Below are 15,707 nucleotides of genomic sequence, written 5' to 3' on the forward strand. Positions count from 1 at the left end.
GAGATCCGTACAGAAAATAATCTTTTATTTATTTACCAAAGAATGTTCTGATTTTACAATAAATGTTGGCACCTGTTTGCATTAATTTGAGGCCCATCTAACATACTTGCATATACATCCAAGCACCTGCCTTGTCTCTGGGTGAAAAACTGGAAATGAAGTGCTCTGATGGGCTGCAGATATTAAATTTGTCAAAATACAGAATTTTATACTGCAGGTATGCTGCTTGCAGAGTAATTAATCCAAGACGTTATCAAAAGTAATGCATACACGTAATGGGCTCCACATGCGCAAAATGTTTTGTACATGCTACTTGTTAAAATGTTGCTTACTTCGTTGATGCACTCTCCATACTGAGATCTTTTGAAGCCTTATTAAAATATCGAGTTAATGTGAGGAATTAAGATGCTAATTGCAAAGAAGAAAAGGACACTACTTCCTGATAAACTCTATTAGATAAGCCTAATTACAGAGGCATCTCAGTAATGAAGGTGTTTAAAAAACAAGGTCCCACACTATTTGATGCAAGAAAGTTACCTCTAGGACCACATTCAGCCGTGCGAAACTGAAGAAGCATTGCTGTGGTGGTTGAGATAATCCACCAGGCACTAATGATCTGAAGGGCACCGAAGGTACAGCTGCTTCATTCTTCCCTGTCTTGACATAAGCCCTCCACTTGCTGTGCATCCATGATTTCACTATGCATGAGTCAGGATTCTAGTGTAGCTTAAGACAAAATTACCTATCAGAGACCTGAAAAGAGTAGCACAAACTGCCATGAGTTGACTTGGCATGTGCACTTGGATTTGGTGCATGTCTGTACATGGAAGAGCTGTCTCTGAACATGCCACATCAGAAGCATCAGGTTTCTCTAAAAAATAACTCTAGCTTTTCTGCTTGTGTAAAACGTGACAGCTGGATAAACAGATAAACCTCGCTTTGCCCAAATAACAAGCATACACTTGCATATACATATAGGTAAAGCAGCATTGAAATACAATTGTAGATAGACTTGTAGTTATCTAACATGTTATCTAACATACACATAAATCATCTGCATGTTGTTATGACATAGGTATTATAAACATCCAAAGGATACTGTCAGAGAATTTACAGAATGAAAATAAAAAATGTTTGATCAGTATTCAATATGCTTCTGAAAAGAATACATGTTAGGACTTCGTATGAAGGGACCAACATTACTATGAGACTGCACTTTGGAAGAAAATAATACAATATCTCAATTCTACAGTGAAGATTCACACATTTGTATTTTTATACTGGGTTACACCCATAGCTGTCTTTATTTTCATCACATTTATTGTGGTACAGCTGAAGCATAGACTGTAAGCCACTTGGATAGAAGTCATGTTTGTCTATGTCTTCTGCAAAGCATTCAGCATACTTCAGGAAGAATAATAATTAACCATGCATGGATTTCTTTCAACAGATGGATGGTAAATTGAATGATGAGCTGTATCATGCATTAGTGATCTTTACTAAAGGCATCACTGTTCCCACAGATGATTGATTATGGAATACTTTGGGAAACATTTTACTTTGAATGAATTCAGTCTTCATTCCATTATTTATTTTTTTCAATTTGCATTGGGCTTTCCATTGTTGTTTATCTTGAGGACGTAAGTAATTGCCATGCAGACAAGAAAAGAATAACTGAAAAAAAAAAATCATGAAGTTTAATTTAGGATGTTCATAGCCTCAACAAGAAATACTACTACTCACCTTCAATTTTCTTGGTTTTGTTTGAAAACAATACTCATTTCACTATGGAGAGAAAGCTGATTCCAGATCTACAACTCCCAGGCTATACTGGATTTTATCTTCCCATCACAGAGGAGTATTTCCAAATTCATAATGAAGCACAGAAAGGATGTTAACTACAAACTCACCCACTGTTGCCAAAGTTTCCCACACTGTCATAATTACATTGAGAGATTTAACCAGAAAATTAAAAACATCTGCAGGGGGGAGTGTCTGTACATTTGTTTCACACTGTTTGTACTAACATGAAGCTATTTCAGTTTCAGGAAAGTCTGAAAATAGCTTGCTTTCTCTGCTCATACAAGGGCTGTGTGGAACAAAACTCTCCTGTTAGAAATCAACCAAAATATCCACCGACAAATTTTTTCAGTGATGCCAGGCCATGCTCTTGACACAGACACATGACAGACACATAACCTGGAATATTTATGATGAAATTTTGGAAGATGATGGCATTAGTAAGGTCAGTGCCAGGGTGATACCAGTAGTGGGTTTAAAGGGGAAAAAAATGAAGTTGTATGCTCCATTTCACCTGTGGATGTCCAAATTATATTTTCTGTATAGGTCTTTAGCTTTAGAGACCTGTACTGCTGGACCTCAAAGGGGATGTAACAGAAAGCATTACCTGTTTCATTACATGTGCAAGAAATCCCCATTTTCAGATGTGTGTTGCTTTTTCTGGCAGCAGAAAATGCTTGGTTCTATTTATGCATTTTAAAAGCTCTCTGCTTATTTGCTAATACAAGTGATGTGCTGATTCCCTGGTAGAATCAGCAGCTTGTGGTAACAGTATGTTTCAGAGAACAGTGCTGTACGTTAGCTCCGGAAGAACTGAATTCTAGATTTGATTCCTCTGTGTAGTGGGTATATTGTTCTAGGAAAATCATGTTCTCCACATCATACTACAGCTGAATATGGAAGACAAGTTAAATAGTCTTTTGGCATAAAATTTAAAAGTCTCAAAGCAGTTTCTTTCTTTGTCAGGTTAACATTTTAAGTTTCATGTCTTGATTCAAGATGTTGAGGTTTGGTTTCCTTATAATTTGTGAGTTTCTACAAGGGCAAGAAAATTTCTTTCTCACAAATGTGACACTTTTCCTTCTGTGAGCCTCTAAGCTTAAGCCTATATCCCAGTATTTTCTTGTATGTAGAGAACATTCAGTGATTTCAGCAGCCACTGGGAGACATTTCTTATCCCTGTGATGCTCACTGTCCACTTGGCTATGAGGTTTGGAGGGGTGCCTGGTATCCTTTGGGTAGAGTGCAGGATGTGCTGGGGAGCTGAAGGAGTTCAGGTATCCCTTGGCCCCATTTTATAGCCTTACCACATTTCCCCCCCCCCACCTCCCACCCAAAGATATCTGGCCTTTCAGGAGACCTGATTGTTTCACACATTACACGTTACACACTGGGCACATCACCAGGCACACAAGTCAGAGATACTTATCAGGTGCACCAAAAAGTCCAAAGGAAAAGGTCTGGGAAGCCTGAAATCAGAAGGTAACAATGATTTCCCCCTTTTCACACTTTCCCTGGGGATTTATGACTATACAGGAACAATAATTTTGCTGTCTTCAGATACAAAAAGACAGAGTATCCAGACTCTCATGTGTCCACCATAAAACCCTTAAGTACCTGCACTATTAGACAAGTCCTGGCACTAAACTTCTCACCGCTTAGTAAAGAGAATTACTTCCCACAGCCACCAACAGCAGAAGCCAGGCTTGACACTGGCCAGATCCACTCCTGAAACAGCTCCAACATGAGAACATACAAGGACCTTCCTCTGGCATCCCACAGCCCTGGGGTCATGATGCTTCCCTGAGACCAAGTTCAAAACTGTGTCCCATGTCAGAGAGAAGAGGGCAGTGAACCAGGTACCATTTCTTGTGAGGCACTGTACCACCAAGGTGCACTGTGTGAAAAGAACAGAGTTAGAAATCTGACAAAAGGAAATTTACCCAGCTACAGGCCTGGCTGCAAGAGACGCCTCCTAGCTCAACAAGAAGGATGGAGCTGAGTCTCTTCCTTCCACATATTTCTTTCTGGTTAACTTGCACCAAAACATAGCCAGTTTTTGTTTGTTTGTTTGTTTTTGTGAAAGTGTATCTTTTTATTTGCCTTGTGGGAATGAAAAGAGTGTTTTGTTTTATACTGAGGATTTCTAGAAGGAGCAAGATGTTCTTTTGTGACTTTCATCCTAAATTGCCGCCATCATATGCAATGTCAGTGGAGCAGGAGAAAGTGATTTCAGATCACCTAAATTGTAGGCACAATTCTTTCAAGTTGCTTAAGAAAATACTTATGGCATAGTGTCACCCATGGGTACATTCCTTTTTGAAAAAAAATATGCCTTGATTTTCCTGAATTTGCCTGAATTTTCTTAACAAAACTATGTATCTGGATGAGGTTTCTAGAGAGAGTTTTCTTTGACAATATCCCCTCTTATCTGCAGGTCTTAAGCTGATGATAGGTAATAGTATCCAGCAGAAGAAGGCAGGACACTTAAAGGGAGGTTTCTAATTAGGAGATTAATGCATGGAATGCATTAATCATCCCAAGCTAGGAACCATGACTATAGACAAGGACTAAATGGAAGAATATGACCGGTTCAATATTCACTTAATCTGTGTGTTCATAGACAATACCTATGCTCCCCCTAATGTTGATTCACAGGTGTACTTTCTTTTTTTGTGTCGAGGACTCAGACTTTCTCCTTTAGTAGTCTAGACTGTTACAAACCCCCCTTTTTAGCCACCCCAATTTAATGAAAGTCCACAAGCAAGGAATTGATGTTGGTGTCTTTTCAGAAAAACAAAACAAAACAAAACAAAAAAAAAACACTAAGATTATGATTAAAAAATTTACATACTGAGCAAACTCCAGAGATGACACCCTTTAGGAAACCAACTGATTGATGTCTGTATTAGCCCAGATCTGGCATCTATATGCAAAGCTACACTTGTGTTGCCATATTCCCAATGTCTCTGGACTTAGTCAGATGTACATGGGGACATTTCCTTTTGCTGGGAATGTGTTGTGTTGTAGTGTCCTCTATGGAAAACCGTGAGGCAGAATAATAAATTTGTGTATGATTTCTGTCTGCATCCTCACTGGAATGCATGTGGTAGTTACTATATTGTGCCCTGAATCAGGCATCACACATACTTGTCCTTTGCAGAGCTGGGAGAGAGCCAACTGACTAACTAACTGTGGATAGGAACCAAGGTCTCTTTTCCTTCTTCATTCATGCAATCAAGATTCCAACCTGAATTTGAGGATACAGGGAAATCCAGGAAAACATCAGGAAATTTTCTTTGAGCTGGTGCAAATATCTGAAACATCTAGGGAGCTGCAACAACAGGGAAAAAAAATGAACAGAAAAGGGGTGGGAACGTGGGTATCATAACTAAAAGTATGTCCCAAGACAACCTCTTGTCCAGTTGTGACTGTGGAGTCCCATAAATTCAGTCTGCAGGTGCTTAAACCTTCACCTTAGACTTTCACTGTCTGCATTCTTACTGCTTACACAAAGCAGAGTTTATGTTAATGCCCAAATACCTAAAAAAAAAAAAAAAAAAAAAAAAAAAAAAAGGAAAAGGAAAGAAAAAAAAAGAAAAAGAAAAAAAGAAAAGAAAAGTGTAGTGATCAGTATCCATCATCTTTCCAACTGCCTTGTCACTACATCAATTAATACAATTGAGCAAAAAATGTCACAAGCCCGGTGGAAAAACCTTTACACAGCCTTTCAGGGGGAAGTTTACTTCCAGCTTTTTTCCCTTGCATTAGCTCCTGTCATCCACAAAACAACAGAACCCAGTGGTGTCAATTATATTTGATTGACTGAGTAAAGCACACACACAAATAAGCGAAAACAATGGACACAAAAATCTATATATGACTCCCCTTGTCAGTGAGAATGCCTGTCTTCTCCATTTTCATGCTGCACGGTGTCCTGCTGCTACAGGCTTAAATGTTTCCTTCAGCCCCCAAACTATCACCAATTAAGTTAGCAGGGTCTTCAAAGGTGTCAAATGACTCCCTGGGCAATTGGCTGTAACTGCTGTTCAATAAATGAGGTCTAATTTATCAGTTTAACTTCACTTTTAAAAACCTAATGTCTCCTGGTACCGTGTGCCATTTGCCCAGTGTGTGAAGAGATGCCTGCCACATCGCATTTTGAAAGTTGTGTGAGCTCTTGTTAGCAATCATACATTTCGTCCATCACACCTTTTCTCTCCTTTTGAAAGATGCATTTGAATAAAATATACTTGAGTGTTATGGACTTGTGTACACAATACCTCAGTAAGATATCCCTATAAAAACAAATACAATGAATTACACACAGCTTGGAGCTGGCTTTGGTGTGAGAAGGTTTGAACACCTCAGAACAGAGCCCCTTATTACTTTTTGCAATCCTTTTACTTTGACCCTTCGTGGAAACACAGTAGAAATGAACTTACCGGGGCTTTTTTAAGTGTCGGAGATCCAGCAAATCTGTGGCCAGATTGGATACAGGACATACTCTCTCAGTGGATGCATCCACTCTTCACAAAACTAGGTGTAGGGTAGCATTGCAGCCTGCTGTCAGCACTCTAAGAGCATCAGGCAGACACAGACACAAAAGGTCAGAAAGGCTGGATACAAATTTAGGAGGATGTGATTTAAATATACAGGGAATAAAACTGTACTTCAAGAAAAAAACAGCATGCAATATATTTATAACTAAAACTTAATTGTTTTATCCCATAATGTACTTAATCTAGTTAGTGTGTGTCCTGGAAAGCAAGTGCATGAAATGGAGAGATGTGGAAAGGTGAGGGTGGAAAAAAAACCCACAGAATTAGTGTATATAAACTCATGTTACAGTGTTACAGCACTTTTTTGTCACTGTAAGGTACAATATGCTTTTAATACAGATGAAGTTTATGCTAGGAATGAAGCTATTGTTTTCACATAAATTAAGATTAATATACAACAGTAGTAATGGAAATTCTTGGTATAACATTCACACATGGCAGCCTTAGCTGCATATTTGAGTAATGTTGAAGAGCTACTTCAATGTTTTGATTTTTTTTAATGTTAATAGTGAGATGCTCTGTGAGGCAAAGACTTCCCCATGTAAACTTCTCTTTCAATGCAATTTTTTTCCTTTCCTACCCAATACAGGATTTGAAATCTAATGAATGTCTTTTACTTGCACTGCAAATACACACACGCACACACACACACACCACACCACTGGTCATACTGTAGGTAGTGGATTAATGTATTTTTCATGTAACTTTCTTAATTGGCCTGTCTTTGTTTTGATCCAAAGATTTCAGCATCACACCTAGTCTTAACCTGAAATCTTCTTCTTAAATAACTGCAGAACCTTAATTTAAATTTGAGGTTGTTGATATCACTCATATTTACCTGGTACACAGGAAATATTTTAGACTCCAAAGTTAGAAACAGCACAAGAAACATTCTGGCAGATGCCAAGGACACTGAATTTCCACTTTCAGAAAGAAGACACCATTGGAAAAGAGCTCTGAAAGACCTCTCCAAACAAGATCATTGAGGGTCAGGGTGACAGTGAAAGAACAGGAAGTGAGTTACAAGATTTACAACAATTACAAATCCACATATAAGGAACTGTCCTCTTAGAGAACAAGAGCACTCTTTACCTTGAGTACACATAGAAGTAACACAGGTAGAGGGAAATGACCTTGTAATATATTTGTTGTCCCTGAACATCTTTCTCAACACCTGCAGGCTTTTTTTATGTTTAACAGGCACTAAAATTTTATGTTCCATACATCCCCATGCAGTCTCAGCAAGTCTTTGTCACTGTTTTACAGTATTTCTGGTTTATTATATCATCATTTGTTTGCCTTCTCATACATGATTGAGGACTATATTGTGATCAATGATTGCTGCTCTTCCCCTCCCTCTCTCATTTTCAAGTACAAAGCTGGTCACTCAAAGCGGAGATTTTTACCAGTGCCTATGCTATTAATCTAGCACTTTTTATGATTAAGTCCGTTTTGGTTCTGATACTGTAACATCATGCTTGTTTGGCTACTCCTTTAGGACACTTGGAACCCCTTCTACTGACAGCTTTTCTTCGCTCTGCACCTGAGACAATTGTCATAAATGCACTTCTGCACTTTTTGTGCAAAGATTGCTGAGTACATAACTGCCCACTCAAACACTTTGTAACATCGTAACAGGTATTTAACCTCATATTCAAAAGAACCTCATTTTTATCCTGTTACCTACTAGCTTCACAATTCTTATATTAATCTCTACCTTAAATGATAATTTTCCATGTTAGAGTGTATCTTTTTTTTTTTTAATTGGACTCCAGGAAGCTCTGTTTTATCTTCTCCACAAGATCAGTTATTGAGGAAATGTACTGAACCTTGTAAGATTAAGTTGCTTCAATCACTTGTTTTCTGTTAGCTATGAGCTGTTTACCAACCTGTAAAGTTGAGTACAGTATCACAGTTTTCTTATGAGCCTTTCTGCCTGACTCGTGACCTCATGTACTGGAGCTTTCACAATTGCCACTCCTATTTTAAACTCACATTGAACTCAAAGAGTTAAATGCAGATTTGGGTTTTACTTCTATACTGGATAGGATCACCTCACTCAGTGTCACGTTGTATTGTGTGCATACTTCCATTCTAAATTTTGTTCTCAGTCAGAAGGAATAAGAAGGAAACAAAATCCTCCTTAGCTTCACTGCATGGTAACTTCCTGGGTAGAGTGGAATGCAGCTGCCCCAAGAGGTTATCTCTGCAGAAGGAAATGTGACCCTCAGGTATCTAAAACAGGCAAATGTAGTGCTTTCAGTACGAAGGCAGTGATAGAACAGATTCTGGATTTAGTTACAGGCAAGCATGGCAGTTTTAAGCCCTGTGCTATATGAATTTACCGTTAACGATGTGAAAAATGTGACTTTATAAGTATAATCAGAATAAATAATCATACTTTTTTATACATTGTATTTTTTGGATTAAAGCTGTTAATAAGCACACACAAGGACTTATCCTAATTACATGACCTTTCTGACAAGCTCCTACAACTTGTCTTCCACCCCCCTATGTAATAAAGCCCTGTTTTTCCTGCAGTGTGCTACTGAACTTCTCTTTGATAGTTTTAAGAGCCAAGTGAACTCTCTTTTTTCCTATTAGTCCCACATTCTGTTACCAGTTGTGGTTCTGGCAATCCTTATCATGTGAGTATTGGTATGACCCCAATTCTGCTGGTAGTATCGTGAAAGATACTTTTTTTTTTTTGCTTTTCCAGTAGACACTTGCATACCGGTCGTGCTGTGGACTATTGCCCTCTGGAGTTCAAAGCTGGGATGAGCGTTTTCTCAACATGCAATGCCTTTTCCCGAGCAGGCTGAAGACTTGTCACTTTTAGTCTCTTTCTTTCCTTCCAGAGTTTTCAACAGAGCAGGAATTTTTCTGGCTTTCAGTCAGCCTGCCTTCTTTGGCCTTCTGGTATAGAGAGCACTGAAATATTTTTTCCTTGAAAAAGCATTTTTTGCTTTAGGGCCAAGCCAGCAGTGCTGCTAATCTTGGTTCATTACATTACTAATGCTTATCTTGACTTTAGAACAAAGTTTCAAAGAAGCTTAGAAGTCTTTAGCGTTTCTGGGCATCAGCATTTTCTTGTTCCCACACATTACCATTAATTATGGAAATTAATGTTCCAGATCTAACAGCCATCACAGAAGAGAAAAAAAAAAAATACAGATGAAAAGCTCAGCTGACATATTTTGCAGCAAGTTTTTTAAAAAGTACCACAGGAAATCAAGTTGAAAATAAGCAATGGTCCCTGTGGTTCTATTGTCTTCTGTGGGAATTTGGCTGTTGAGAGCCACTTTAAAAAGAAAGAAAGGAAGAAAGGAAGAAAGGAAGAAAGGAAGAAAGGAAGAAAGGAAGAAAGGAAGAAAGGAAGAAAGGAAGAAAGGAAGGAAGGAAGGAAGGAAGGAAGGAAGGAAGGAAGGAAGGAAGGAAGGAAGGAAGGAAGGAAGGAAGGAAGGAAGGAAGGAAGGAAGGAAGGAAGGAAGGAAGGAAGGAAGGAAGGAAGGAAGGAAGGAAGGAAGGAAGGAAGGAAGGAAGGAAGGAAGGAAGAAAGAAAGAAAGAAAGAAAGAAAGAAAGAAAGAAAGAAAGAAAGAAAGAAAGAAAGAAAGAAAGAGAGAAAGAAAGAGAGAAAGAAAGAGAGAAAGAAAGAAAGAAAGAAAGACAAAACTTAATTAGTAAAAGCTCTGTTCTAGATATAAAATCAAAAAAGAGTGGGATTTCAGTAACATATACATTCCAGTGAAAAAGGGAAGAAACTCATGAAATGGAAGGAAAGGAAAATAAAGATAGCAGAGTTTATCCCACTGCTTACACCCTACCCCTTTGGCTGCGTCAGGGTTTTGCAGGGACTATGGAGGATCAATTTGCCTCATAGGAAAGTTCCCTTTCTGAACTGCCACCTGCAATGGATGTGCCTCTGAAACCAATGGAATATTAAATCCTATACACATTTCTCAATGAAATGTGCATATCTGTGGTGTGTGCATTAGGTTAAGCAGCAGTATAGTAATGAAAGAGATACTCTTTTGCCATATTTTTGTTGTGCTGAATTTAGTGTAAATTAAACTGAGTACAGACACAGACTGATAACTGAAACTTTTATCAAGGCAAGCTAAACTTCTGAAAACCCTGAAACTTTCTGCTTGAAAATACTGATGGATCCTGGTTTAGTAAAATTTCCTATGGCTTGTGCAATCATGCCCTCTAGGTATGTGTAATATTTGTCTGTATATAACCCCATTTGTTTGTCTGTCATAATATCATTTGAACTCTTGATTACATGGAACTGTAGGAGGTGAAATGGTCCAAGAGAGAGTGAAACTCCATAAGGTTTCATGAAAATAATTGCCAAGGATGAGCACAGGATCTATAGATAATCTGACAGAAGACATGGCTGTGCCAGACATTCTTGGCTATGAAGCAAGTTAGCCAGGAAGCACAAATCCACAGGAAACCAGCCTCTTCCAGCTCCAGTGATTACTGAACTACCTATTGTTAAGTAAGGTTTCTGTAGGAAACATCACCCCTGGCCCATGTTTAGAAACATACTCTGAATATTTGCAACTTAGTTAACCTGATTTAACTGCCCTCCCAGACCATGAGGTAGCCTCTACCTCCTTCCTTTATTGGATCTAGGTACCAGAACTGATCTTGATTTGTTTTGTTTTTGTATGGTTGGTGGGCAGTGAAATTAGGCGATGCTCTCAGAGGTCTGAAAGAGTGCAGGCATGGGGGAAGCTAAATCTCTTGACATCTTCTTTTGGGGGAACAATGCAGGTGGCAGTCCTACTGCCATGGGCATCTGCAAGGAGCTCCAAAGAGTCAAATGGGCCATTCTCAAACAGAGAGGTCAGCGCTTAGATGTGTCAATGGCATTGGAAAATCATCCCCTTAAATCCCTGATAAGGAATATTTCACTTGACGAGAACAACATAATATAATCCTTGCTCTGCTGTAGCTTCTGAATAAAATGCAGGCAGGCAGTGTTGTTAGTACAGTTCCTAATGAAGATATACAGAGCTCTATTTTTGGAGAGTCTATAACAGGCCTAGTGACAGCCAATGGAGATTTATACTGCAGGATGTCCTCAGATATCTACTGATTTCTCTCCCACAAAGGTATCCCACCAACCCACAGACTTTGTTCTGATGCATCTCAGGAGAGAAGGTTGCTTATTAACTGGTCTAGTGTGAAGTATTAACTGATGGCATTGCATTACATTTTGTCATGCATTAAGCTTTATATAGTCACTTAAAAAATCAAATCCATGCCCATTTATTCTGAATTCTTAATAGCTATTTTAGCAACAGTAATAGGGCATTTCTTGGCTTACCACCAAAAAAATTAGATTTTAAAGAAGCTGAAATACTAATCAATGATTCTTTAGGCTATTTTTTTTTTTTTTTTACTATATTAAAAAAAAAGTTCTGCAAATGCTTGAATCCCCCAAAGTCTGTGAAAAAAAATGAAATCTTCTTCTCCCAGACCACAGTGTGTTGAAATAAATTAGTATAATGATTTATGTTTACGGTTTTAGTCAATTCTGATAGAGATTATAGAGACAAAATGACAAACTGCCTTAGCGGTAAACTTAAATCATGTCAGCCAATCTTTAGTTTTTCCTTACTCTAATTGCTCCTCTTGTTCATTTATCTTCCTAGGCAATCTTTAGAAGAAATACTAGTTCAATCAGTGCATGTGCAAACCACCAGAGATAAAAAGTTTAGCCTAATTTGTCTCACTAAATTGTAATGCCTCTAGTAAACAAATCTTAGCTTGAAAGGAAACCAAGAAAATCTAAATAAACATCCTCCACAAAATGTTTCTCTCTTGCTTGCTACACATTGTATTGGCAATGTTTATAAACTTTGCATTTTTATGCAAACAAACAAAAAAGTAATGCACAACATACTATTAGAGCCACCTGGGATAGTTGCTTTTACCAGTTCATGATAGCTTTTAAGCACAAGTAATCTGGTGTTATTACAGTAAAGTGATGCAAATAATTAAATGTCAGAATAAAATACCGTATTACAGAAATTGTGCAGTAGTTAATCAAAAGAGATGACTGAGTTTCTCTTTCTGTGCCTTTGAAGCCAATACAGTTTTGCAGCTTTCAGCATGCAGAATTTCTTAACTTAGTATAGCTTTATTGCGGTTAATCTTATCTTCCTCTCACTCAAGTGAACAGTTTTGCCACTCACTAGGAGAGAAGTAGGTTCAATCCATTAAGCCATGCTTCCACAAATGTATTTTTTTTTCCAGCTGAAATACATGTCACAAAAAAAGCATGCAAGTGTGTCAATCTTTGCAGAGCAGAGACATAAGACTATGAGCTATCACTGGATTAAAAGCATCCCTGCTATAAATTAATTCAGACCATTCATTTTATTTCTGGGAAACTAAGGTTCCTGGATACAGACTCTGCTAAAAAAATCCACAGCTCTAATTCTCCAGCAACATGCAGTGGCTCATTTAAGAAAAATATTTTAATGGCTCTGATTTTGTTGCCTCTCTAAAGCCAGAGTGCTATCAATGGGAGAAATCTCATTAAAGGGAATTTTGACCATATAAGGCTTTCAGGATCCAGACTTTCTGGGCATCTGAGATTAAAATCTGATCTGCATAGCTAGGTTTTCTAAATACATGTGTGTGTCATTACTCATATAACTAATCCCAGCAACTTGAATCAGACCATATATGTGAGTAAATGAGCATGTATTTTCAAAAGCTTTTGGGATTGGGCCCTAACCCTCCCCCCCCTTTTTTTTTTTTTTATTATTTTTATTTTCTTTCTTTCCTTTTTTTTTTTTTTATTTCTTTCTTTTTCTTCAAATCATCAGGATCCCATCAGATTTTATGTCTAGCAATTTTTGTTATGTATCACTGCATAAAGCTTTGTCCTGTGGCTCATTCTCTACAGGGAGGAGAGACATTTTTAAACATAAAATTACAGCAGTATCTATAATAAGGTCATTGGCTGAGATGTCTTGTTATTAGACAACATGCTTGCCAAATACATATGCACTGGGTGGAAAATATGCTTTCTTTCTAATTAAGAAATTAGAAAGTAAAGATAAAAGTAGAGCATCTCCATTTCTGGACAAGAGAGACATAACTCATGTCAGATGCTGGAATTCTTATCACTTTCTCATTATGCACATTTATCATGGTCATTCATCTACTTATCAGGTCTGGATGATGGTACAAACATCAAAAAAAAAGCACAAATAGTCATAAGGCCTCTAAAGGAGCATGGCTTTGGGCCTGACCTTTGAAAATATATCAAAAATTCATCATGTTCTGACTCAGACAGCAAAAATTAAAACTTTAAAGATTAAAGACAAACTTAATGTGTGTGCATATATGTGTGTGTGTGTGTGTGTGTGTGTGTATAAAGCCTGTACTATCATTATATGCTTTTAATGGTCTGTGTCTCTTTTTAGCTGTCCTACATTTCTCATTGCTCTGCTTAGGGAACCAGACTCTCAATTGTTTTAAATCGTTTCAGTTCCTTACTAGAGCTAGTCACAGCTGTGCCAATTCACACAAATTAAGGAACCAGCACATGCTCATTTCTGAAAAAGTGCTGGCCAGGTCTGCATTCTCTTGTTCTTGGGCTTTAAACGGACCACACAATGCTCTTATGTACTGTTTCTGTATCTCTGGGGGCATCATAATTACACAGTGAGAAATCAGAAGGTCCTCTTCACATCTCTTCTTCATTACTAGAAGCACAGTAGGTTTTTGTTTGTTTTGGTTTGTTTGTTTGTTTTTCCTGTATGTTATAGGATCTTCACAAAGAGGCTTGTAGCCTGACTACATGGATGACCAGAAAAAATAGTTTCTCTCTAGTTACTTTGTCAACAGATTGGGTTCCATAGACCAGAATTATATCCTCCAAGAGAACTTAACTCCATTCCCAAAGCACTTTGGCAGGCTGACAGCTCTTCTTTGTAAGGATGGTGGTGGTCAGAAAAGCAATATAGAGAGCATAATTAGCCTGTGCTACACTGCCCAGATTGAAAATACCACTCTGAGACCTGTTGGTTGCTGCTACTGCAAACTTGTGCAAAGCAGAGCAAGGGGTTGAAATCTGGCAAGCTGATGTCCTTGCATCTGTCTGGTATCATTTGACCAGCCCTTGGTGGAAATCAGATGTGGGTGAGAGCAGCCTGTTCCATTAGCCTGTGAAGTGCAGGGAGGATAACGTGTGGAAGAAATGACTGCCCACCCTCCTTGGTGGTGCTCCTCACATCAGCTAAAGGTCTTAATATGGGAGCTGGCAGCCAAGGGAGGGTGCCAGATATAGGTAGTTAGCACGGGCACCCAGGACCTTTCTAATGCCTTGCTTCTGAGTGCATATGTACAAGTGTATCTAAGTGAGATAATAAAAATAGAACACTGTCCAAGGGTCTCTCTTCCTATGAATTTAAACAAATACAAGCAAGGGACTTGACTTACATCCCAGTCTCTCTTTTCAGTACAAACAAGGACACACAGTGGTTATGAGACCTCAGACATGTCATTTTAGCTTTCTAGGCGTGAATTACAGGGAGTTGAATAGGGTGTTGAAAACAGTCTGGCAAACATAGCTTTTTCGTGATCTGCTTGGTAAGAGACTTCAACTTTGTAAAATAATGGGTAATCTAAATCATATGATGAACAGTTGGCTTTAAAAATGTGCCTGCCTATGAGCACTTCCAGCTTTTCCTGCAACTGCCAGATATATGCCATATCACCCGACGTCTATGTCACACCTTCACAGAATGGCATCAGCATATTTATAATGAGCACCTGGAAAACCATATGGAGCTCACAGATGCTCAGACAAAGGGAGGCAGGATCTCAGCATGCCTTAAGCACTGGTTTAAGTCCCAGGTGCTGCAGAAATACATGTGTGCTAACTGCTTTAATGGCAAGCAATCTCCAGCAGGTGGATTGTTCCATACTTGCCTGTGTGGAACAGCAAACACAAACACTCATCAAGTTATGTGGTAGCTGAGCCCTGAGAAAGAAACACAGGACTTAAATGACTCAAGCAATGCAGGGACATCTTTTCCTTTTTCTGCCTCACTTCTCAATCAAGAACGTGTTTTGGAAGTACATGACCTGTGACAGGGCAGGACAGGAGTCCTTCTGCCAAGACACCCAAACTGGGTGGGAACATGGTCTGTCCTGCAGTGCAGATGGCAAAGCAGCCCTGCTCTCTGCAGGGATGTCCTAAAAGCAACATGGCCAGTAGTTCCAACAGGAACAGTGTCAGTGGGAGCTCCAGCTTAGATTTGTGCCACTCTGACAGAGTGTCCCTAAGACCCAATGTCACACCAGACATACAG

At 38.6% G+C, this 15,707-nt stretch overlaps 1 long non-coding RNA gene across 1 annotated transcript in view; it reads right to left on the minus strand.

Annotated features, from left to right (window-relative positions):
• Positions 1-3,190: 3,190 nt before the first annotated feature.
• LOC137848483 (uncharacterized) overlaps positions 3,191-15,707 on the minus strand; it is a 31,850-nt gene continuing 19,333 nt past the window's right edge. The window contains exons 4-5 of the long non-coding RNA XR_011091381.1: positions 6,246-6,377; positions 3,191-5,343 (exon numbers count right to left, since the gene is read on the minus strand). This is a non-coding gene — a long non-coding RNA (uncharacterized lncRNA). The remainder of the gene's footprint in view (positions 5,344-6,245; positions 6,378-15,707) is intronic.

The sequence above is a fragment of the Anas acuta genome, chromosome Z (genome assembly GCF_963932015.1).
Source record: "Anas acuta chromosome Z, bAnaAcu1.1, whole genome shotgun sequence".
In the NCBI taxonomy this organism is placed as follows: domain Eukaryota; kingdom Metazoa; phylum Chordata; class Aves; order Anseriformes; family Anatidae; genus Anas; species Anas acuta.